Consider the following 25,233-nt stretch of genomic DNA (forward strand, 5'->3'; position numbering starts at 1 on the left):
ACCTGCCGGGTCCAGGTCTGCTTCGGTGGTCAACGTTTTATATGGGATTTCGTCACCGCCAGCATCTCACAGGCACTCCTAAGCACCGACTTTTTATGCGCAACGGCCTGCTGGTTGATTTTAAAAATCGTCAGCTCATTCACGCCGCCACGTTCGACTGTATTCCATGTGTACGCGGCACAGTCGCGCCGCACTCTGTCTCCTGCGCTCGGCCACCTCCCGACGACTTCTCCCGCCTCCTCGGGGACTTTCCCGAGCTGACCAAGCCCACCTTTTCGGCTTTGACCGCCAAACATAGGGTGGAGCACCATGTAATGACGACCGGCTCTCCCGTCTATGCCAGGGCACGGTGGCTCGAGCCCTGTAAGCTCGCGGCTGCTAAGGCAAAGTTCGCCGCGATGGAGAGGTTGGGGATTATTCGCCGGTCGAATAGTCCCTGGTCTTCACCTCTCCACATCGTCCCCAAGCCCGGGGGTGGATGGCGGCCCTGCGGTGACTACCGTCGCCTCAACAATGTCATGACTCCCGACTGGTATCCCATACCGTACATACAAGATTTCTCCGCACATCAGGCGGGGACTTCGGTTTTCTCCAAGGTCGACCTCGTCCGTGGGTACCATCAGGTACCGGTGCATCCCCAGGACGTCCAAAAGACAGCGGTCATCACTCCTTTTGGCCTGTTTGAGTTCCTCCGCATGCCGTTTGGACTTAAAAACGCGGCGCAGGCGTTCCAGCGCTTGATGGATTCATTGCTGCGGGATCTCAAATTTTTGTTCGTCTATCTGGATGACATACTGATCGCCAGCACCACAAAGGAGGAACATCTCCAGCACCTGCGCATCCTCTTTCGTCGCCTTCAACAGCACGGCCTCATTGTCAACCCGGCCAAATGCCAGTTCGGCCTGCAGCAGCTCGACTTCCTAGGCCACCGCATCACTTCAGAGGGGGCCATGCTGCTTCGGGCCAAGGTGGAGGTGATCGCGGCTTTCCCGTGGCCGCAGTCCGTGAAGGCGCTCCAGGAGTTCCTGGGTATGGTAAATTTTTACCATTGTTTTGTTCCCAGGGCTGCGCAACTAATGCAGCCGCTCTACGAGGCCCTCAGAGGGAAGCCGGGTAAGGAGCCCGTGGTTTGGATGCTAGAGATGGACCGCGCCTTCGGAGACACGAAGACCACCCTCGCAAACGCGATGATGTTGGCACACCCCCTGCCAGGAGCCACCATTGCCCTCACAACTGACGCGTCGGACTACACCGTTGGAGCCGTCCAAGAGCAATGGGTCGACGGCACGTGGCAACCACTGGCGTTTTTTAGCCAACAGCTGCGACGGCACGAACGCCAGTACAGTACATTTGACAGGGAGCTGTTGGCGTTGTTTTTGGCCATTCGCCATTTTCGTTTTCTGCTCGAGGGCCGCCACTTTACTGCGTTTGTCGACCACAAACCGCTCACATTCGCGATGGCCAAGACTGCCGAACCGTGGTCGGCTCATCAGCAACGACAGCTTACATATATTTCCGAATTTACCACTGACATCCAGCACGTGGCCGGGAAGGACAACGTGGTAGCGGATTGCCTGTCCCGCGCCACCATCCAGGCCGTTCAATTGGGAATTGATTATGCGTGCATGGCGGCCGACCAAGCTGCCGACCCGGAGACTCAAGCCGTTCGTTCTGACTCTGCCAGCCTCAGCCGAGGGATGTGCCATTCCATTCGGCTGGCACCGCTTTACTCTGCGACGTCTCCTTGGGGGACCCCCGTCTGATTGTTTCATCTGCCTGGCGCCGGACGGTTTTCAACGTCATACACGGGCTTTCGCATCCTGGTGTGAGGGCGTCGCAGAAGTTGATGGCATCTAAATTTGTATGGAGAGGGATGCGCAAGGACGTCCGTGACTGGGCGAACACATGTGTGGTTTGTCAATGAGCCAAAGTCCAACGACACGTCAGGGCCCCCTTGGCCACCTTTGAGGTGCCGGAATGCCGGTTCGACCACGTCCACGTCGACCTTGTGGGGCCACTCCCGCCGTCGCAGGGTTTCACGCACCTTCTGACGATGGTCGATCGCACCACGAGATGGCCCAAGACGGTTCCCCTGATGTCTACCACCTCTGCGGATGTCGCTCGAGCCTTTATCTTGTCATGGGTAGCACGCTTTGGAGTTCCGACAGATATTTCATCTGACAGCGGTCCGCAATTCTCATCTGAGCTTTGGAATGCGGTGGCCTCGGCCTTAGGCACCACACTCCATTGCACCACGGCCTACCACCTGCAGGCGAATGGGTTGTGTGAGCGTTTTCACTGTTCATTGAAGGCGTCGCTCAGAGCTAGCCTCCTGGACGCGACATGGGTCGATTAACTACCTTGGGTTATGCTGGGGTTGTGCACGGCGCCGAAGGAGGACCTGTAGTCTTCTGCCATGGAGATGGTTTACGGCCAGCTACTCCGGGTTCCAGACGAATTCCTGCCATCCCCTACACAGCCGCGGTCTGCGGCCAGTCAGCGGGAAGCCCACTGGGAAGTGGCCCAGTGCTTCAGGCCGGTTCCGACATCGCAGCATGGTTTTCCTGCCTCCCACATTCCAGTGGAGTTGATGAAGGCCAAGTTCGTGTTTGTTCGTCACGACGCCCACCGCAGCCCGCTCAGGCGTCCGTATACGGGTCCCTTCCGGGTTTTACAGATGGGGGCTAAGAGTTTTTTGGTCGACCTCGGGGGGCGGCCGGTCCACATCTCCGTCAATCGCCTCAAGCCCGCGCAGCTGGACCTAGAACAGCCAATCGAGCCTGCTCAACCGCCACGCCGGGGCCAACCACCGGCTGTTGCCGCCCCTGACCGAGCCACTACACCCACCAGCTCACCGTCTGCTCAGCGTTTTCCTCTCCGGGAATTTAGGAGTCGTTCCAACAGGCTCGTCCGACCTCCTCAGCGATTGACTTTTCTTATTAAAGACAATTCTGGGGGGCGTATGTGGCAAAGCCACCAAGAGACTCTTGCAGTAATGTATATAATTGCCTTTAACAGGTGTTTGTTACCTTTAAATGTTTGCTCTGTATAAATAGCGCGGGTTCGGTAAAATGTTGATCCAGCGCAATGACGTCATCATGCAGGTCACGTGACGTACCCAACGGCGGGAATCGTGATGACGTCATGACGTCAGAGGGGAGAGGCGTGTCCTTTCAGTCCTCATGGAACCAAGTATTGTACAGACCTGTTTAGAGTTTCTCCTGCGTTTTTGTTTGTAACTTTTACCAGTGCATTAAACCACGTTTGGTTAACTGCTAGTTTCAATCTCAGTACTTTCGTTAGGAGTTGAGAACTCCTACAATATCAACATTTCTCATTCAATTTTTAAAAATTTGTTTTATGGGATGTGGGCATCGCTGGCAAGGCCAGCATTTATTGCCCATCTCTAATTGCCCTTGAGAAGATGGTGGTGAGCCGCCTTCTTGAACCGCTGCAGTCCGTGTGGTGAAGGTACTCCCACAGTGCTGTTAGGGAGAGAGTTCCAGGATTTTGACCCAGCAACAATGAAGGAACAGCGATATACTTCTAAGTCAGGATGGTGTGTGACTTGGAGGACAACTTGGAGGCGGTGGTGTTCCTATGCACCTGCTGCCCTTGTCCTTCTAGGTGGAAGAGGTTGCGGGTTTGGGAGGTGCTGCGGAAGAAGCCTTGGTGAGTTGCTGCAGTGCATCTTGTAGATGGTACACACTGCAGCCACGGTGCACTGGTGGTGGAGGGAGTGAATGTTTAACGTGGTGGATGGGGTGCCAATCAAGCGGGCTGCTTTGTCGTGGATGGTGTCGAGCTTCTTGAGTGTTATTTGAGCTGCACCCATCCAGGCAAGTGGAGAGTATCCCATCATACTCCTGCCTTGTGCCTTGTAGATTGCTATGCCAACTGTCACAATGTAATTGCTGACTCTGACCCATTAGGTGGCTCTGTGGAGTGAGTTTCTGAAGTCTGTTTCCCAATCTTGTATATAAAAAATTGAAGGGATGATTTTAACTTTACACGGTGGTGGAAAACGAGTGGAGGTGGATCTTCTGCCCATTTTATACTCTGCCCAATTTTCATTGGCTTCAATGGAAAGGAAAATCATGTAGAGGTGAATAATGGCCATTTAATCATTGATTTATATTCATCAACTTTCTACGGGTAATGCCATGGGTGGTTTACTAGTATTCATAAAAAATCGGATCCCATCAGACGCATAGCACAGGGCGCACTGTGACCCAAATCTACAATGACCCTGCAAGAACTCTCATGAGGGCTCGATTTTAATAGCCCTGAGGTGGTGGGTCGGCAGCAAAAATCGGGAAAAATGGCTTCAGACACCCAACCCACCTCCATCCCGCCCCCACCCAATTTTTGTGAGTGTCGGGTCAGCCGCTCCCAAACTGACCCATCTGGAACCAGTGGGACAGATAGTTAAGGCAGTTAACAGCCTGTTAACTGTATTGCTAATCCTATTTTTACAATGGTTTCCAATTTTCATGCTTCTGGCTCCTGTTTCCCATCTTGTCAGAAACAGGCCAGGTTCAAGGAGACGAGTTGCAGGAGGACATGATTTGGAGTCATTGGTGCAGCACTTTAAAAGCGCTCCTATAACATGGCTGACATTCAAATGCCACAACTTTGTTGTTGGAGGTTTGGGATAAGACTTTGCAAATCTACTGACCTTGTGACTGTTCAAGCTGACAGCCATCTGCAGTGTGACCTGATTGGAATAATTTCAGGCCAATTCGACTGTGCGCTTGCAAGCTTCTTGCTGCAACTGAAATCTATATCAATGGGATGGGAACCATTTATATCCTCTCATCCTGGTCATCAGATTTGGAGGAAGAGCAGCTGTGCCAGCACCACAACCAGCCACAACAGCAGCACCAGCACCAGGAGCACCATCCTCCTCCTCACCCACCTGATGCTGCACAGGGCAGAGGGCATCAGTGCAAGGCTACACCTCGCCACAGGAGATACCACCAACACAGGGTTTACAGGCAGAGGATCAGCTTCCTCAGCATGACTGAGCAGTAGTGCCAAAGGAGGCTGAGACATTTGAGAGACGTAGTCGCTGACATCTGCGTAATGCTGCACCAACACCTGGAGCCCAGAGGAGCATGTGGACACTCCTTACCAGTTGCTGTCAAAGTCACCACCGCACTCAACTTCTTTGCTTTGGGCTCCTTCCAGGGATCAGCTGCAGACATCAGCTGCATTTCCCAGTCGGCCGCACACACCTGCATCACACAGGTCACCGATGCCCTCTTTGCAAAGGTGCACAATTATATCCACTTCTCCACGGATGGCCCAAGTGTTACCGCGCGTGCGGTTGGCTTTGCCAATATGGCAGGCTCGTCAATGGTGCAGGGCATCATAGACTGCACACATGTAGCCATTAGGGCCCCCTATCAAAACCCAGCTGTATTTGTCAACCAAAAGGGATTCCACTCCCTGAGCATCCAGTTGGTGTGTAACCACAGGAAGATCAACATGCATGTTTGCGCAAAGTACCCTGGCAGTTGTCATGATTCCTTCATCCTGCACCAGTCTACTGTGCCTCAGCTCTTCCATCCACCAAACCAACTTTCCGGATAGCTTCTTGGCAACAAGGGTTATCCACTAAAAAAGTGGCTTATGACACCAATGAGGAGGCCATCAAATGATGCTGAGGAGTGGTACAATGTGAGTCACATATCCACCAGAAGCATCATCAAGCAAACCATCGGCTTGCTCAAAATGCGCTTCTGATGCCTAGACAGATCTGGTGGAGCCCTGCAGTATGCACCAGCCAGGGTGTCCAGAATCATCGTGGTCTGCTTGAAGGGATAATTGTAAGTCCTAGACCTTCCCAGGCTACCCCAGATCAGGCGTATTCCCCAGACGTTCGCCTTCAACTTAAATTAGAGCTAGCTGAATTCTATAAGATGCTTAAATGGGTCTAAAGGTTCAGGCTATCTCTCCCTAAAGGAAAGGAGCGACTGAAGATGTTACCGTCCTCCAGAAAGCACTTTTAATAAGTTTAATTAGACTGTAACCTTCCAGATATTATGAGGATCCGGAATACACCCCAGAATTCTGCAACTCCTTTTAAAATGTGTACAGAAATTGGGTTCATGAGTTTGTACAGAAATACTCTTTGAGACAATTCTAAAAATATAGGCCTAGAAATTCAGTGGGCTGCGCCACCCGTTAGCGCCTTAAGAGGGCACTAAGTGGGTTGGAAGCCACTGGCCATGCCTCCCGCTAAATTTAGCGGGATGCTAATGGCGGCGCTAGCCGTTAGCGCTGCGCCGCTGCCGATGACGTCATCGGTGTGCGCAACGTCCCGCTAATGCCCCGATCATGATATTTAGATGCGCCCCCTGCTTTAACGCCGGCCACTATTTGCGACTGGTTAAGGGGGCCTACCTGCGGCAGTAGAGGCGCTAATTAAAGGAGAGGTGCGGGGCGGCCATTTTTTTTGCTGGCTGCCTGCCAGCACCTCTCCGCACTGCCGTCGCCAGCCTCCTGAGCCCCCCCCGTGGAGTGCCGACTGCGTTCCAAGAGCCCGGCACTTCTACTCGGTGCTGGGCTCTTTTGCCGGCACTCGCGATCCTCGATCGTGCTGCACAAGGCCCCTCCCCTTTAAGAAGGGGAGGAAGGCCTGCAGTACCGCAGTGCGCCGTGCTGCAGCGTGTGGCGCTGCGGCATGTTGCGCAGCGATATTCAGCTGCATATCCCCAAGAGGGATGCGGGGCACCTCCAGTAGTGCCGCACTTCCCTCTGGGGCGCGCAAACTGAATTTCCAGCGGGTGGCCGCGACTGATTCCGGGGCACTACTTTTAGCGCCCTGGCGAGGCTGGCACCCCAAACAGGGCTATAGTGAATTTTTAGGCCATATAGTTTTATTTAAGAGACGACATTCATTTAACAGCTGTTCAGTCAGTCGCAACATTAACAATTCAAAATACAAATAGCTTACATTTCTTATTTCTCAGAGATCCTTATTCTCAAATCTTTACTTCGTTACATTTCTACATTTCTTACTTATTTCTAAATCCAGAATATCCACCAAAATCAAATATCTTGATTACCCGAGACTCAAAGTTAAAAACTTACAGATGGTGCCTGTAAAGTTGAGAAACGCTTGGCTTGTTCAGCGACTTCTGATTTTCTGTTTGGAAAAGGTTTATCTTTTATACCCTTTTTGCAGTGGTTTATTCTTTGAAGTTCTCTGCTGATGTAAGCTAATTGTCTTTATTGATACCTCTGTTGAATGCTTTCTATCTTACTGTCAATTCAACTATTGCATGCATAATTATGCCTCTACCTTTAGGTGTTTCAAAAACTATCATAAAAACAATATGACAGCAATGGTTTCTGTTTGATGCCATTCTTATCGAAGATTTTCCATTCCATTCTTAATATTGGCTTTACTGGTTTTTAGCAGACGTTGAGTCTCCTAACTGCTCCAAGTTCTTTACAAACACAATGTAATTGCTTGGTGTATCTATTGAAGTCATATCTTCAAAGTGTTCTTGTTGGTATCATATTTACTATGTGTAAATTAAAGACACTTTAACCAGGGTGTTTCATGCATTTCTAGCTATCTCAATTGGTTGCATATTTAATCGTGTTTCCTGTCTTCCAAGTTTAACATAAAAACTGTTTGACCAGCAGGTGTTTCTTTTACTTGATGTCATCTTTTCAAAGGCAAATGCCCCTTTTAATGTTTGTGTTTCTGGTCAACATGTTAGCTTATAACACCTTAAACTGGGTCTTTTCATTGTGTTGGTTGCAAACCCCAGACCCTCTGGAAGCGCCAAACTGCCATATAGTGTCATTGTTTTAGTATATTTGACCAATTCCCATTTCAAAGCTTGTATGTTTACAACTTTGTTTAACAACTGATATTTATCTCAGAAGCCTGTATTTCTGTTTGAAGCCTGTGTCTCCGAGGCTTTAGATTTGTAAACCCAGTATATCATGTATTAATAAATATCAGAAATCTGTTCCTATTATAGTGTATCTTTCTGAAATAAGGCTTATTCCGTCACATACTGTGCCCTGCACAATATCGCACAGCAGCGCGGCTTAGTGCTGCCGGATAAACATGTGGCTCAGCACACAGCCTCCTCGGAGGAAGAGGATGAGGAAGAGGTCGAGGTCGAGGAAGAGGATGAGGACGAGGAGGAGAATGAGGAGGAGGATGTGGAGGAGGATGGGGAGCGATGCCTTGCAGGGCCGGATGTGGCCAATCCAGCAGCAGGTGATCACATTGCTAGCTGTCAGGCAAGGGATGTACTCATCCATGCCAGATTCGCGTAAGCTTACACTTCAACCACAGGTGGCTGGCACATGGAGATGAATATAAGTCCGACAGTCTTAAACCCCAGGCATCATCTGTCCAATAAACAGTGGTTTACTCTCAGTGTCACCACCAACATTCTACATGGAATTCACCCTGAACCCTCACTCTTGAACTTCCATTTCCCAGAACACAGAGGCCACACTTTAGTTGGTCTCAGCAGATCATTAAACCTTTTTCTACACTGAACCCATGTGCATCTGCACACAGTCTCGAACTCGCCTCTTCAGCAATCTGCAGCCAAGCTGTCTTGGTTTGCTGAGGAGGCCTTCTCCTTCCGCTTCCAGGGAAGAGGATCTCCTGACATCCTCTAACCCCCTCCACAAGAGTATGGAGGGAGCCTTCATTGATCCTGGGTGCAGCCTTAGTTTTTGGGGATGCCATTCCTGCAGCAGCCAGCACCTTTAAGAAGAAAAACCTAAAGCTTTTGCAAAGGAGCCATGGCCCCTTTAAATTTTTACTCAAACAACGCGTCATCAGATGCGAGAAATTGACATGCTCCAAGCAATTGCCTGGAGGGATCCGCACGTCGACCGAAACTAGGCCAATCAAGGTAAAATTGTAACTGCTGGGCAGCAGCATCTGGGAGCGGGTCTGAAAGCTGCCAAGCAGCGGGCCCGCCCTCAACCCGCCTCCATTAATAAAATTGTGGCCTCATTCTCTCGGTCAAGCTTTTATGCTTTGAAACACTTCCAAAACATATATAAGAAAATGTTCTTCTGCTCTCCACATTGGCAAAATAAATGTGATGTTAATAGTCGCCATCTATTTTAGCTTTTCTGAGATGCAGAAATTAAACAAAGTCTTCACTTATAGAAATTACAAATGGGTGTTACTTGATACTCTGCTTAGGGACTTATATATACATCTCCAGCTGCGTGGACTGAATTGTAATCCCAGATCAGTGCTCCGTGTATCTCTAACAGCCATGAAGTGTCATCAGTGATCAAATATATAGTGACAGGACTTATATATAAATTTATGGCCACTGTTGATAGATTCTAATTTTTGAGGGAGAAGTTTTCATTATTCTATTTCATGCTGCCTTACACATTATAGACTTCATCTGCAGATAGATTTAAATAAATGGTTCCCTTATGGGTTTTTTTCATCCTGGATTTTTGCTTTAGTTGCTCAGAGGATAAGAAATTTAGTTTTTGAAAGAAATTATAGTGTAAATCCCTCTGTCTCTGATTTCATGCATGGCTAACCGGCACTTAACAAAACCGGCCTAACACTGGTGAGTTGAAAAGGTTAATCATTTTCTAACTGAGAGGACAACATTTTAGCTAAGACTTTATAGTATATACTAATGAGACAGTTAGTTATATAACTAGTGCAGAACACTTCTTTTGGGATCACTGGTTATCAGTCAATCTTCAAAAGAATAAGGTAGATTTAGGAACACAATTGCAGATCTGGGGGAGATCACATGTGCTTGGCTGTACTGGACCATAAAGACTCTCCTCCTGGGGTTGTCAGCAGCTGAGAAATACCTACTTTTTGCCTTGAAGAATACAGTTGATACCAGGGTTACTTTATGGTGAAATGAGATGCTAATAATTGCACATTTTGAGGAGCTCATTTATCACTTGTGGGGCGTCAAAGGCTAGGTCAAGAGATGATGGAGTCTTCTTAAGGGGATCCTTAATAAAAGACCTTTAACAGTATAACGTCTTGTAAATTAATTTTTAAGGTTAGTAAAGTGCAATTCACCAGGAGCATACTTTTATACCACTGTGGATATTGTTTCTGTAAGGGCATATATTATATAATATGCTTATAATTTACAGGTAGAGCCTATAAAATTGTTGGTCTTTATAAACAAGATACACACATACAACATCCAACTGGCCAGCATGAACTCCTGGGGATAAGCTCAATGTTAACATTTTTATGGTTTTCAATAGTTTGAATTCTTAATTGTAACCTTTGGGTCGAATCAATATTTTAATTTTTTAATAAACTAGCCCCTGTCTTGTGGGTTTGTACATAGGGAAGCAAGACCATGGATACTTTTCAGGAGAGGAGGAGGGAGGAGAAGACAGGCGAGGACAGGGGAGCAGGGGAAGAGGAGGAGAGAAGAGGGAGAGGAGGTGGAAAGGAAAGGGATGAGTAGAGGAAGGGAAAGAGGAGGAGAAATGAGGGGGCGAGAAGAGGTGAGGAGGTAGGAGAGAAGAGGAGAGAGTAGAGGATAGCCATTCGGGGGGAGCAAGCCTGTGCAGTGGCCTCAAAAGCCCCCTGTTTTGCTTGTTCTGATACGGATAAAGGTCGCATCTGCTGATTCCTGCACTACCTCAAGTGAGATGCTTTGGGGTAGATTGTTGCCTTTACATCCTGTGCGTTAAGCATCACCTGCGTGGAGCACAGAGAGAAGAATCTGATGGGGAGGATAGCACACCAGAAACAGAACCCACCCTATCAGCATCTAATTTAAATATACCCAACCATATTTGGGTGAAGGCTTACTTGAATTGGCATCACTTCCACTGAAAAATTCAGCTGCCTATGAAATGGATGAGGATTCAGCAGTACCAGTCTCTCCACCTGGTTTTCTGCAATCAACTGCCCCGTTGCCTCTGGTGGAGCAATGCAAAAGTGGAAGAATACCTTACCTCAGACCATTAAGTTCTAGACAATTTGTTTTTACACTGGGCAAAACACTCAACAACCGAGCCATGGGAGGGGGGTCCAGAATTTTCTTAATGACCATTTCAAACATTTATCTATAAGTTGTCTATGTTTGAAATATGGGCCTTAAATGTTTTTCTGAGCAAGTCTTCTGTTAACAGTAATGCTTGTCCTTTCCAGATCACTTCTTACATTGCCGCATCAGAGACCTCTCCATTGTTATTCAATTCAATTCAATTCAATTCAATGTATTCACTCAATCTCCATAATTACCATAACATTTTACAAGAAATAATCACTTGATTTCATTTAGGTGATGAATAAATTAACTTGAAAAATGAGCTATCCACCCATACTAGTGCATGGCTCGAGATTATGATTAATTCAATATGTGCAGAACTGGATGGTGCAGTGGTATAGATTGTTGGAGCACCAACATATGGCAAAACAGAATTAACTTCCCCCACTTTGCTGAGTTTCTGATCTCAGATATCCTGCAGCAGATCATGGCAAGAAGGAGACCTAATACGTCCAGACAGAGGTCAGGACAAATGACACAGAAAGCTTCCAGCAGGATACCCTTGATCAGACACATTAGGCATGGTTTAGGAAAAATTGCTTTAACTTTCCTTGGGCTTGTTGTGGCTGAGTTGGGAGGGGGAGGGACAGGGGTTAGTAGTGAGGAAAAAAAAGGCAATGTGTGGTAGAGTTTCTGCTTGTTTCCGTGAGTTACATTTGCACAATCCGGGCAGGATCAGCTGAACCAGCGCAAATGAATGGGGAATTTTCAACATAAGTGAGTTAGGCCCAAAACCACTTGCACTTGTGTTTAACGCAATCTTTTACACTGGTTCAAAATTCAATTCACCCGAATCAGGCCCCGCCCACAAAACTGGCCACACCCCCAGCTTGAAATTGCGAGATTCCGCCAATGTGCTGGTTCAGGAAGGCTCTTCGAATTGTGCTCATTGTCTTAGGTGCATAGGCACTAGTAGGCACATTTTAAAAGTTTTTTTATATCAAAAAATACTTAATTTACTAAGAAACGGACTAGTCTATCCCAATTAAACTATTAAATGGTCCCATATAGTTTTTTTAAAGTTATTTTCAGTCATTTAAAATCAGCTGGACACCTGGACACAATTATTAAAAATGCTTATTTTTAGCTGTATTAATAAAACTGCATCAGGTTATCACTCTTAAATACATCATGGAATACACTTTCATGGAAAAAAAAGAAACAATTACATTCTATTACGTTGCCCAATTACGCTGGTTCATAAGAACATAAGAACATAAGAAATAGGAGCAGGACTAAGCCATTCGGCCCTTCGAGCCTGCTCCGCCATTCAATGAGATCATGGCTGATCTTCTGCCTCAACTCCATTCACCGGCCCTATCGCCATATCCCTTCATGGAAGATTTTAAGTTTGTGATTATGCAAATTAATTTTAGCGGTAACTTGAAGCTTAACTTAACCAGCGCAATTTCAAGTGCATTTTGGGCACAATTTCCTGATTGCACCCAAAGCGGAAACTCTGCCCACATATTTTTAAGGCAGACAAATGAAATGTCAGAGGTGAACAGCAGAACAGCTTTTGAAATGAGTGAAATGCCAATTTGTAATAACTTGTTTATACGCAGGCAGAAAGGGAAAAAAATGTGTCCTGGTGGGTTTGCACGATGCTGGTGTTTACCAATGTACTTGTCTCAGCATACCATGACATGATAATGTCTCTGTCAGTTGCATGGTACCCAGGGTGAATTTATCTATGACTTGGTATAGAACAGAACTCCAATCTCCTCCAAGAATAAGAGAGCCATTGTTCTTCTTAAGCAGGTGCAGATGTAATTTTACCAAAAGCAGGTCAAGCCAAATGTTCAGACATGTCGGGATAGCTTTTTCAAGTTGGTTCTTTTCCATAAATGGGAGTAATCAGGGTGCAACTGTTTGTATATAAGGACAGAAATTATTTATGCACATTTCCGAGAAGGTGCATGACTGCACATGAAGCTCCTGTCAGAAAGAAGCTTTATTTTAGAATGAAGGTAAATGAAAGACTTGCATTGATTAGCTCCTTTCACAACCTCAGCAAGTCCCAAAGCACTTTATAGTCAATGAAGTACTTTTTTGAAGTGCAGTCACTGTTGTTGGTGCTGCTGGTGTGCCTGGTGTTGCTGGTGTGCCTGGTGCTGCTGGTGTTCAGGCTGATCGTGGTGGGATTTTGAGTACCAAGGTGAGAGAGTATAAAGTGCACTGATGCTGATGGAATAGATGGCAGGTGAAGTACAGATGACAGAAGCGATCTGTCAATGGTGGTAGAGGTAATGAGGTCAGACTGGATGGAGACTTGTGTAAGAAAATTAGAACATAAGAAATAGGAGCAGGAATAGGCCACTTGGCCCCTCGAGCCTGCTCCGCCATTCAATAAGATCATGGCTGATCTTGGGCTCAAACTAAAGAGTTGCAGCATGGTGAATCTGTAGTGGAAATGCAGTTTAGCGAAGGTAGTGGCTAAGGTAACATTTCTTAACCAGCTGGGAGCTTTGATTTGACATTTGATGCTGTCAACTCATCAGCTGAAACAATGGCCAATAACCTTAATTCCCTAGATTCGGGGAAGGTTTCATTAGATTGGAAAATAGTGAATGTAACTCCTTTATTCAAAAAGGGAGGGAGACAGAAAGCAGGAAACTACAGGCCAGTTAGCTTAATATCTATCATAGGGAAGATGTTAGAAGCTATTATTAAAGACGTTATAGCAGGGCATATAGAGAAGTTCAAAGTAATCAGGCAGAGTCAACATGGTTTTGTGCAAGGGAAATCATGTTTAACCAATTTATTGGAGTTCTTTGAGGAAGTAACATGTGCTGTGGATAAAGGGGAACTGGTGGATGTACTGTACTTAGATTTCCAGAAGGCATTTGATAAGGTGCCACATCAAAGGTTATTGCGGAAAATAAAAGCTCATGGTGTAGGGGGTAACATATTGGCATGGATAGAAGATTGGCTAGCTAACAGGAAACAGAGAGTAGACATAAATGGGTCATTTTCTGATTGGCAAGATGTAACGAGTGGTGTGCCACAGGGATCAGTGCTGGGGCCTCAACTTTTTACAATTTATATAAAAGACTTGGATGAAGGGACCGAAGGTATGGTTGCTAAATTTGCTGATGACACAAAGATAGGTAGGAAAGTAAATTGTGAAGAGGACATAAGGAGGCTACAAAGGGATATAGATAGGTTAAGTGAGTGGGCAAAGATCTGGCAAATGGAGTATAATGTGGGAAAATGTGAAGTTGTCCATTTTGGCAGGAAGAATAAAAAAGAAGCATATTATCTAAATGGTGAGAGATTGCAGAGCTCTGAGATGCAGAGGGATCTGGGTGTCCTAGTGCATGAATCACAAAAGGTTACTATACAGGTACAGCAAGTAATTAGGAAAGCTAATAGAATGTTGTCATTTATTGCGAGGGGAATTGAATACAAAAGTAGGGAGGTTATGCTTCAGTTATACAGGGCATTTGTGACCACATCTGGAGTACTGTGTACAGTATTGGTCTCCTTATTTAAGGAAGAATGTAAATGCACTGGAAGCAGTTCAGAGAAGGTTTACTAGACTAATATCTGGAATGGGCGGGTTGTCTTATGAGGAAAGGTTGGACAGGCTAGGCTTGTATCCGTTGGAGTTTAGAAGAGTAAGAGGTGAATTGATTGAAACATATAAGATCCTGAGGGGTCTGGACAGGGTGGAGAGGATGTTTCCCCTTTTGGGAGAATCTAGAACTAGGGGTCACTGTTTAAAAATAAGGGGTCGCCCATTTAAGACAGAGATGAGGAGAATTTTTTTCTCACAGAGGGTCGTGAGTCTTTGGAACTCTCTTCCTCAGAGGGCGGTGGAAGCAGAGTCTTTGAATATTTTTAAGGCAGAGGTAGATAGATTCTTGGTAAGCAAAGGGGTGAAAAGTTATCGGGGGTAGGCGGGAATGTGGAGTAATCAGATCAGCCATGATCTTATTGAATGGTGGAGCAGGCTCAAAGGGTCAAGTGGCCTATTCCTGCTCCTAATTTGTATGTTCGTATGCACCTATGTTCGTAACCTCCCGCTTCAGCTTCACAGATGAGGTCTAGGCACAGTGGGAAACTGGTGGGCGATCTGTCGAATTCAAAAAGCTGGGAAAAAGCATTGTTAAGTGGCTGTAAACAAGCCACTAATGATTTTAATTGCCTCCCCCGCCGCTGCCTGTCGGGTCTGCCAGTGCTGAGCAGACCTGACGTCGAGAAATGCAGGTGTGCACGTTTTGACAGCGGGTTCCCGATCCACTGTAAATCATTTAAAATTTAACAGCCGACCCACCACCCATCCCGTTCGCTGAACGCTGGCAAAATTCTGGCCTATGTGTGGGAATGTGATTGCACGTTTTAAAGAAGATGCTTATCGTTGCATTAACAATTATCATGTTGTTAAAAGTGGACTTACAGTGCCGAGAGATGGAGAGCGGGGCGCAGTGGTCCAGTGGTTAGGGTGAGGGTGAGAGCCGGACTCTGGGAGAGGTGGGGAGTGACCGGGCTCTGAGTGAAGGGGTCTGGGGCTCTGGGGGCCTGGGCTCTGGGTGAGGGGGAGCGGGGCTGGGCTCTGAGGCTAGGGGGCCTAGGCTCGAGGGGAGCAGAGCTGGGTTGGAAGGAAGATCAAAGGGCCGGTACGTTACAAAGTACCGCTGTCAGTTCTTTCATTGTCTTCTAATTGCAGCATTTATATTTAAAATGTTTCTGAATGTAACCAATGTGAGGGGAGACACTCGGACTCAGAGCAGCTTTGTGATTTAGTGAAACTTCACCTGATCGATTGTATTGTGCTGTTCATTTTGACACCATTTGAATGACACTAGACAGTGCCCAGAGCCAGTACCATTCTGCACTTCCATGCTGCCCTGACTCCCAGGCTGGTGTTTAAAGAACATACTGCCTGTGGGTATGATAAAACAACTGGAAGAAATTGAGGTTTTACTCTGACTCATATCTGTAATAGTTTCATCAGAACATAAGAACATAAGAAATAGAAGCAGGAATAGGCCACTTGGCCCCTCAAGCCTGCTCTGACATTCAATAAGATCATGGCTGATCTAGGGCTCAAAGCCACTTCCCAGCCCGCTCCCCATAACCCTTCACTCCCTTATCTTGCAAAAATTTGTCTATCTCCACTTTAAATGTATTTAATGACCCAGCCTCCACAGCTCTCTGGAGCAGAGAATTCCACAAATTTACGGCCCTCTGAGAGAAGAAGTTCTTCCTCATCTCAGTTCTAAAAGGGCGACCCTTTATTCTGAGACTGTGCCCACGAGTTCTAGATTTCCCCATGAGGGGAAACATCCTCTCTGCATCTACTCTGTTGAGCCCCCTCAGTATCTTATACGTTTCGATAAGATCACCTCTCATTCTTCTAAATTCCAATGAGTATAGGCCCAGCCTGCTCAACCTTTCCTCATAAGTCAAACCCCTCATCTCGGAAATTAACCTAGTGAATCGTCTCTGAACTGCCTCCAATGCAAGTATATCCTTCCTTAAATAAGGAGACCAAAACTGTACGCAGTACTCAAGGTGTGGTCTCACCAATATCTTGTACAGTTGTAGCAGGACTTTCCTGCTTTTATATTCCAACCCCCTTGAAATAAAGGCCAACATTCCATTTGCCTTTTTGATTACTTGCTGTACCTGCATGCTAACATTTTGTGTTTCATGCACAAGGACCTGTAAGGTATTTTCCTCGAGAGGTTTCCCTGAGGTTTCTCTCTCTAGAGGCCTCTCTCTCTTGCACAGTAAAACCTTGAGTGGTTCGACCCACTCGCCCCTTAGATTCTATACTCTGGACTTAGGGGCAGGAACTACAATGTAGAGAAAACTCTTGTAGACCAAGTTTGATGAAACAAAATGAAACTTTATTGCATAAGGAAAAATATCAAATCAAATGCAAGCAGATAAGGGAGTACATGGGAGGGAAAAAACACACAAACAAATCATAACGACACAGTACTAACTAAGGCAAATACAGGCATCTTATACTCTACAAAGATCATCATGAAATAAGGAAACACACGGAACATCGAGGGACAACAACTCATGTTAATTGTACCCTTAAATTCACCCCATTATTAAACCTATCTAGATCTGATTGTGAAGGGCCAGAAACATGCTCACCAATCCCACTAGGAAGTGCAAGGTTTTGAAATTGAGTCTGTGTTTGGTCCTTTCAGGTGTTTCGTCTCCACGTGGATCGTGGAGCCCCTGCGAGCTGCGCCACACCTCTCTCCTGAGGTGGGGGTCAGGGGCGGCTGGACACCGGCGGGCCTGGATGTCGACGGGGTCGAGGATCGTCGGCTCGACCCTGGTTAGAGGAGCCTTGGGCTGGCTCCCGTCGCTTCTTCAGTTTTCTTTTCTCTCTTCTCCCGAGCCGGGGTGGCTGGAAGGTTTCTTCTCTTGGGACCTTTATTTTTTTGTTTCTCCTCCCAAGTTGGGTCGATGGCCTCGCGTTCCGGCAACGGCCCGGGGATGGTCGATGATCTCCCGATGTGTTTCCCCAGGGTGGGACGCCGGCTTCGAGACGGCCTTCTCGATGTTGGCTTTCTTCTTCCTCCTGCGAGTGCCTCTTTCTTCTTCTGGCTGTCCGGATTCAAACTCGACACACGCTGCAACTGTCTCCAAGCTTGCAACTGTGTTCTAGCTCGCAACTGTAACCCCCTCCAACTGTGACTCCAGTTACACCTTTTCTTCAGAGGCTTCACTTCCTGCCCAAAATCAGGTTAGTCTTTGTTTTATTTTTGGTGGGCTGGGAGCACAGTGGGGTAGTTATTATATTTTAAAATGTCTTAAACGGCTGGTAACAGGGCCATCTCTGGTCTGGAATTACCTTCATTGTTTTTAATGGCCTGCTGATCTCGTTATCTAGTCCTGGATGCTGTTCTCATGAATATGAAATTGCCCCCTTTTGTCTGGGGCAACATTTTGATGGCCTCTGTCTCCAGGCCGATCTTGACTGGATCTGCATCTATCCATATGCATATGTGTGGGTCTGGTTTCGTTCTCTCAGAAACGGCTTCCAGAACTTACTGTGGGTTGAATCCACAAATCTGTCTGAGGTTGCGCAGGAACCATTTTAAAGTGTACCAATAAGCTGGTCACATGGTATGGTGGCCATTTTGTATGCCCCTTTTTCTGGGCTTCTTTTAAAACAGTCTTTAAAATCATGGCCTCTTCTGCCATTTGACCCTTATTAATACAAAGTCCAATTTTGCGAATCCTACAGACCCCCCAGGTCCCTCTGAACTGTAGCATTTTGTAATCTCTTTCCATTTAAATAATAGTTTGCTTTTTTATTTTTCCTGCCAAAGTGGATAACCTCGCACTTTCCCACATTATACTCCATCTGCCAAATGTTTGCCCACTCACCTAGCCTGTCTATATCCTTTTGCAGATTCTTTGAGTCCTGTGCACAACTTGCTTTCCCACCCATCTTTGTATCATCCACAAACTTGGCTACATTACACTCGATCCCTTCATCCAAGTCATTAATGTAGATTGTAAATAGTTGGGGCCCTAGCACTGATTCTTTTGGCACCCCACTATTTACCGTTTGCCAACCAGAAAATGACCCATTTATCCCGACTCTCTGCTTTCTGTTATTTAGCCAATTCTCTATCCATGCTAATATATTACCCCCAGCTCCGTGAGCTCTTATCTTATGCAGTAACCTTTTATGTGGCACCATATCGAATGCCTTCTGGAAATCCAAATACACCACATCCACTGGCTCACCCTTTTCCACCCTGCTTGTTACATCCTCAAAGAACTCCAGCAAATTTGTTAAACATGATTTCCCTTTCCTAAAACCATGCTGACTCTGTTTGACTACAGCATGTTTTTCTAAATGCCCTGCTACTGCTTCCTTAATGAAGGACTCCAGCATTTTCCCAATGACAGATTTTGGCTAACTGGTCTATAGTTTCCTGCTTTCTGTCTCCCTCCTTTCTTAAATAGGGGTGTTACATTAGCAGTTTTCCAATCCACTGGGTCCTCTCCAAAGTCCAGGGAATTTTAGTATATTGCAACAAATGCATCCACTATCTCTGCAGCCACTTCTTTTAAGACCCTGGGATGCAGGCCATCTGGTCCAGGGGACTTGTCATCTTTTAGTCCCATTATTTTACCGAGTACTATATCCTTAGTGATAGTGATTGTCTTTAGTTCCCCACTCCCTGTGGCCCCTTAATTATCCATTATTGGGATGTTGTTAGTGTCTTCTACAGTGAAGACAGATGCAAAATATTTGATCAGAGTCTCTGCCGTTTCCCCGCTCCCCATTATTAATTCCCCAGTCTCATCCTCTAAGGGACCAACATTTACTTTAGCTACTTAGAGTCATAGAGTAATACAGCACGGATAGAGGCCCTTCGGCCCATCGTGTCCGCGCCGGCCATCAAGCCCTGTCTAATCTAATCCCATATTCCAGCATTTGGCCCGTAGCCTTGTATGCTATGGCATTTCAAGTGCACATCCAAATGCTTCTTAAATGTTGTGAGGGTTTCTGCCTCCACAACCCTTTCAGGCAGTGAGTTCCAGACTCCAACCACCCTCTGGGTGAAAAAGTTCTTTCTCAAATCCCCTCTAAACCTCCCGCCCTTTACCTTGAATCTATGCCCCCTAGTTATTGACCCCTCTACTAAGGGAAAAAGCTCCTCAGCATCCATCCTATCTATGCCCCTCATAATTTTGTACACCTCAATCATGTCCCCCCTCAGCCTCCTCAGCTCCAAGGAAAACAAACCCAACCTGCCCAGTCTCTCTTCATAGCTGAAGCGCTCCAGCCCTGGTAACATCCTGGTGAACCTCCTCTGCACCCTCTCTAACGCGATCACATCCTTCCTGTAGTGTGGCGACCAGAACTGCACACAATATTCCAGCTGTGGCCTAACCAGTGTTTTATACAGCTCCATCATAACCTCCTTGCTCTTATATTCAATGCCTCGGCTAATGAAGGCAAGTATCCCATATGCCTTTTTTACCACCTTATCCACCTGTTCCGCCGCCTTCAGGGATCTGTGTACTTGCACACCCAGATCCCTCTGACCCTCCGTCTTGCCTAGGGTCTTTCCATTCATTGTGTATTCCTTTGCCTTGTTAGTCCCCCCAAAGTGCATCACCTCGCACTTTTCCGGGTTAAATTCCATTTGCCACTGTTCCGCCCATCTGACCAACCCATCTATATCGTCCTGCAGACTGAGGCTACCCTCCTCGCTATTTACCACCCTACCAATTTTTGTATCATCCGCGAACTTACTGATCATACCCTTTACATTCATATCCAAGTCATTAATGTAGACCACAAACAGCAAGGGACCCAGCACCGATCCTTGTGGTACCCCACTGGCCACAGGCTTCCAGTCACAAAAACAACCTTCGACCATCACCCTCTGCCTTCTGCCACTAAGCCAGTTTTGTATCCAATGTGCCAAGGCACCCTGGATTCCATGGGCTCTTACCTTCTTGACCAGTCTCCTGTGCGGGACTTTATCGAAGGCCTTACTGAAATCCATGTATACCACATCCACTGCGTTACCCTCATCCACACACCTAGTCACCCCCTCAAAAAATTCAATCAAATTAGTCAGACATGATCTTCCCTTGACAAAGCCATGTTGACTATCCCTGATTAATCCTTGCCTCTCCAAGTGGAGACAAATTTTGTCCCTCAGGATTTTTTCCAATAATTTTCCTACCACTGATGTTAGGCTCACTGGCCTGTAGTTCCCCGGTTTTTCCCTACTACCCTTCTTGAATAATGGTACTACATTAGCGGTTCTCCAGTCCTCTGGCACATCCCCTGTGGCCAGAGAGGTCCTGAATATATGTGTTAGAGCCCCCGCAATCTCCTCCTTTGCCTCACGCAGCAGCCTGGGATACATTTCATCCGGGCCTGGGGATTTGTCCATTTTTAGGCCAGCTAAAACCGCCAATACCTCCTCCCTCTCGATGTTAATATGTTCGAGCATATCACAGTCCCCCCGCCCTATTTCTATGTCTACATCGTCCTTCCCCATAGTGAAAACAGATGCAAAAAATTCATTTAGAACCCCTCCTACATCTTCCGGCTCCACACACAGATTGCCACTTTTGTCCCTAATGGGCCCTATTTTTTCCCTAGTTATCCTCTTACCCTTAATATACTTATAAAACATCTTCGGATTTTCCTTTATTTTGCTTGCCAGTGTTATTTCATGGCCCCTCCTTGATCTCCTAATTTCTTTTTTAAGTATCCCCCTGCACTTTTTGTACTCCTCTAGGGCTTCCTCCGTCTTTAGCCTTTTGTATCTACCAAAAGCCCTCCTTTTTTTCCTAATCCATTCTCGTATATCCCCTGACATCCAAGGTTCCCTGTGGTTTTTGGAACCACCCTTGACCTTTACGGGAACATGTTGCCATTGTATGATCTCAATCTCCCTTCTGAAAGCCTCCCATTGCTCCGATGCGGATTTTCCTACAAGTAGCTGATCCCAGTCCATTTTGGCCAGATCCTGCCTTATCCTATTAAAATCGGCCTTCCCCCAATTTAGAACCTTTATTTCCGGCCCATCCCTGTCCTTTTCCATGGCCACCTTAAATCTTACCATATTATCGTCACTATCACCAAAGTGCTCACCTACTGGCACTTTTTCCACTTGGCCGGCCACATTCCCTAGAATTAGGTCCAGTACCGCCCCCTCTCTTGTAGGACTTTCTACATGCTGGCTCAAAAAGCTCTCCTGGACGCACTTTAAGAATTCTACACCCTCTGAGCCTTTCACATTCTGACTATCCCAGTTAATATTGGGGAAGTTGAAATCCCCCATTATTATTACCCTATTATTTGCACATTTCTCTGAGATTTGCCTACATATCTGTTCCTCTATCTCCCCCTGACTGTTTGGAGGCCTATAGTACACTCCCAGCAAAGTGCTTGCCCCCTTTTTGTTTTTAAGCTCCACCCATATGGCCTCATTAGAGGACCCTGCTAATATATCATCCCTCCTTACTGCAGTAATTGACTCCTTAATTAATATTGCGACACCCCCTCCTCTTATACCTCCCCCTCTGTCTCGCCTGAAGATTCTGTACCCCGGAATATTGAGCTGCCAGTCTTGCCCTTCCCTCAACCATGTCTCCGTGATAGCAACAATATCATACTCCCATGTGTTTATCAACACCTTCAGTTCATCCACCTTATTTGCAAGACTCCTTGCATTAAAATAGATGCCATCCAGCCTTGCCCTTATATATTTGCCCTGTCTACCAAGCTGACTTGTTTTTTTCTCTATAATTGGCAGCACATCCCCCCCTATTTCAGCTCCCCTCTGTATCCCATCCCCCTGCCAAGTTAGTTTAAACCCCCCCCAACAGTGCTAGCAAACCTCCCCGCAAGGATATTTGTCCCGCTCTGGTTCAGGTGCAACCCGTCTGACTTGTACAAGTCCCACCTTTCCCAGAAGCAGGCCCAGTGATCCAGGAAAGTAAAACCCTCCCCCCTACACCAACTCTTTAGCCACGCATTCCTCTGCTCTATCCTCCCATTCCTATACTTACTAGCACGTGGCACTGGGAGTAATCCAGAGATTACAACCTTTGAGGTCCTGCTCTTTAATCTGTTACCTAGCTCCCTAAATTCTTGATGCAGGACCTCATCCCTCTTTTTACCTATGTCGTTGGTACCAATGTGGACCACGACCATTGGCTGTTCACCCTCCCCCTCCAGAATGCCCTGCAGCCGCTCAGTGACATCCTTGACCCTGGCACCCTGCTCTTAGATTCTTTTCTTAGGATTTTTATTTGGTCCATCACTGAGCTGTGTGGAATCTGGTTACGCAATGTTGTGCAAAGTATTTCATTGATCAAAGGATGTCAAGGCCTTGGATAGGATTCAGAGGAGATTTACCAGAATGGCACCAGGGATGAGGGACTTCAATTATGTGGAGAGACTAGAGAAGCTGAGGTTGTTCTCCTTAGAGCAGAGAAGGTTAAGGGGAGATTTGATAGAGGTGTTCAAAATCATGTAGGGTTTTGATAGAATAAATAAGGAGCAGCTTTTTCCAGTGGCATAATTGTTGGTAACCAGACGACACAGATTTGAGATAGTTGGCAATAGAACCAGAAGGGTGATGAGGAGAATTTTTTGAACACAGCAATTATGATCTGGAATGCACGACCTGAAAGGGTGGTGGAAGCCAGTTCAATAGTAACTTTCAAAAAGGAATTGGATATATACTTGAAAAGAAATAAATTTATAGGGCTATGGGGAAAGAACAGATGAGTGGGACTAATTGGATCGTTCTTTCAAAGAGCCAACACAGGTATGATGGGCTGAATGGCCTTCTTCTGTGCTATAAGATTTTATGATGAATTACAAGACTTAACTTTCTGAGGCAAGTTTAATGGGCAATTAATGAGCAAATCCAAAAAGTTCATAAAAATAACGGGGAGGCTAAGGTCAAGATGTCGTTTGTGTGAAGCAAATGGTGTAGCAGTGTAAATTGACCAACAAGTTCTGGAGATTCGCAGTCACAGCATATCTCTTAATCCCCTGAACTTGCTGGCCGACTTGTACATTAATAATTGCTATTTTTCCTACAAGATCTGGCCCAATATGTTAATGCCGTGAAAGTGATATAATTTGGACATTGACACTACTTTCCAGGCTTTATACCAGAGGTATACATTATTACAAACCATGAACTGCACCTGGCTTCTGACTTGCTCAATTCCTGCTTTCTCTTTGGCCTCTCTGCCCTTGATCTCTGCAACCATTTCCTCAGAGGGTCAGAGGTCAGTGGTTAGGTGAGGGGGTGGGGGAGCTCCTGAAGCACCCATTCCAAATGGACACTGAGCATCTGAAACTCAATGACACATTACATAATATGTATCTTCATATCTTGTAGTAGCAGTCTTTTAAACTCCTTTGTCTTTAACTGAAGTTTTATATCAAGTTCAACTGCTTAATATTTCCTACAAACTCCATTTTTCAAGATTGTTGTGCCAATAATGACAGTTTTGCCCACATGATGTATTACAGGACAGCAATTCTCCATCATAGTGCATGCAGCAGCTGAACGTGATTGTCTGTCCCTACAGAATAAAGCCACAAAGTTGCTGAGTATATAAAAGCATAAGTTAAATAAACTCATAAAATCAGTCAACCAGTGGTGTTAAAAATAGAACTTTTTTTTTTGGAAAAAATAAACTGCATCCATCTTCACTCTACATCCACTGGGGTCAATTTTTCTGTTTGAAGAAGATTTAAACTGGATGCTGTCATGTCCCAGGAGTGACCAGGCATTCAAATAAATGGAGACTACTTTTCAAGACCTGTTTGATCATAGACCAGTTCAGACGAGGACTAATAGTTTATCATGGTCTAAGGGAATGTGACAAAATAAAAAGACTTGCAGACAACCTTGAATATAGCAATGGCACTGTGAAGGGCTATCGAAAGGTGTCTGTGACCCTCAATTTTTATGTCTCTGCTTCCCGTGGGATAGGTCAAGGGACATCAACAATATCAGCCAATATACTTTTCATGATGCATTAAACATGTTTCTAATGCTGGGCCAACACCTTCTGTGAGGCATTTTGATAGAGTAGATAGGGAAAAACTGTTTCCACTGGCAGGAGGGTCGGGAACCAAAGGACACAGATTTAAGGTAATTGGCAAAAGAGGGGAGATGAGGGGTATTGTGTTCAATTCTGGGCACCACACTTTCATTCGGCAGCGAGTTGTTATGATCTGGAATGCACTGCCTGAAAGGGTGGTGGTAGCAGATTCAGTGGTAACTTTCAAAAGGGAATTGGATATATACTTGAAAAGGAAGAATGTGCAGGTCTATGGCGAAAGAGCAGGGCAGTGGAAGTAATTGGATATTTCTTTCAAAGAGCTGGCACAAGCACAATGGGTCAAATGGCCTTCTTCTGTGCTATAAACTGGCCAAACCAAATTAGTAATAATACTGTGGAGGATGAATTGCTGGAGTGTGTACGAGATGGTTTTTTAGACCAGTACATTGAGGAGCCAACTAGGGAAGAGGCTACCCTAGATTGGGTATTGTACAATGAGAAGGGGTTAATTAATAATTTGGTTGTACAGGGTCCTTTAGGGAAGAGTGACCATAACATGATAGAATTCTTCATTAAGATGGAAAGTGAAGAAGTCCAATCTGAAACTAGGGTCCTAAATCTA

At 46.0% G+C, this 25,233-nt stretch overlaps 1 pseudogene; it reads right to left on the bottom strand.

Annotated features, from left to right (window-relative positions):
- Window positions 1–23,807, bottom strand: part of LOC147122650 (uncharacterized) — a 48,341-nt pseudogene extending 24,534 nt beyond the window's left edge.
- Between the last annotated feature and the right edge of the window lie 1,426 nt (window positions 23,808–25,233).

The sequence above is a fragment of the Somniosus microcephalus genome, chromosome 2, assembly GCF_052327205.1.
Source record: "Somniosus microcephalus isolate GS21.2 chromosome 2, FLI_Smic_1.0, whole genome shotgun sequence".
Classification (NCBI taxonomy): Eukaryota; Metazoa; Chordata; class Chondrichthyes; order Squaliformes; family Somniosidae; genus Somniosus; species Somniosus microcephalus.